General features: G+C 37.3%; 1 long non-coding RNA gene across 1 annotated transcript in view; it reads left to right on the forward strand.

Annotated features, from left to right (window-relative positions):
* Positions 1 to 422, forward strand: part of LOC103377110 (uncharacterized) — a 1,987-nt gene extending 1,565 nt beyond the window's left edge. Inside the window, exons 2-3 of the long non-coding RNA XR_521367.3 lie at positions 25 to 117; positions 202 to 422. This is a non-coding gene — a long non-coding RNA (uncharacterized LOC103377110). The remainder of the gene's footprint in view (positions 1 to 24; positions 118 to 201) is intronic.
* The last annotated feature ends 380 nt before the right edge of the window (positions 423 to 802 follow it).

The following is an 802-nucleotide window of genomic DNA, read 5'->3' on the forward strand; positions in this document are numbered from 1 at the left end:
GACTCTGTTCTTGTGTTCCGGCAGTGGGTGAGCCAATCAACACTGAAGCATGGCAGTGGTACTACAGTGTGGTCGGAGACAAGAGTTGTCCTGTGGTGGATACGTGGCGGCAAACAGGTAAATGAGACCGACACAGCTTTTGATTGTGTTATTCCAGCTTGTTCTTGTCATTCCATTCATTGTGCCTCCTATGCTTATCAGTCATTAACAGATGCAATGGAGGAGAAGACTGGAAGGCACAGCAGCTTGGACTCTGCCAGGTAGAGCGAAGGAGCAACTTTATTTGAAGCCGATCACTCGTTTGCTGGACTTGTAAGTGTTTTACTGAATTGTGTAATTTTTTTTAACTTAGGTTTTTTTTACTTAGTATTTTTTTAGCTTTATTGCTCATTTTTTTAATTTGTTATATAGTGCAATCATTGTTTAACTTTATTTGTATTTGATATGTTGTAAATCTTCCAATAAAAGAAACTGTTGTGTGGATCCATTTCCAGATATTGAGCCAATTGTGTATCTCATTGCCTTTTAGGACGATGAGATAGACAAACCGTCCGCACGGTCTGTGGAATACTGCTCCTTCACAAGACGTGTTAATTGCGAATTGAGAAACTCCATTCATAGTCTTTATTATTGACTCAATATCTGGAAATGGATGCACACAATGGTCCAACAAGTTTCTTTTATTGGAAGATTTACAACATATCAAATACAGGCTAAAGCTACACAATGATTGCACTATATAACAAATTAAAAACTGAACAATAAAGCTAAAAACAATACTCGGTAAAAAAAAATTACACAA

This window comes from Cynoglossus semilaevis, chromosome 3, assembly GCF_000523025.1.
Source record: "Cynoglossus semilaevis isolate Cse_v1.0 chromosome 3, Cse_v1.0, whole genome shotgun sequence".
In the NCBI taxonomy this organism is placed as follows: Eukaryota; Metazoa; Chordata; class Actinopteri; order Pleuronectiformes; family Cynoglossidae; genus Cynoglossus; species Cynoglossus semilaevis.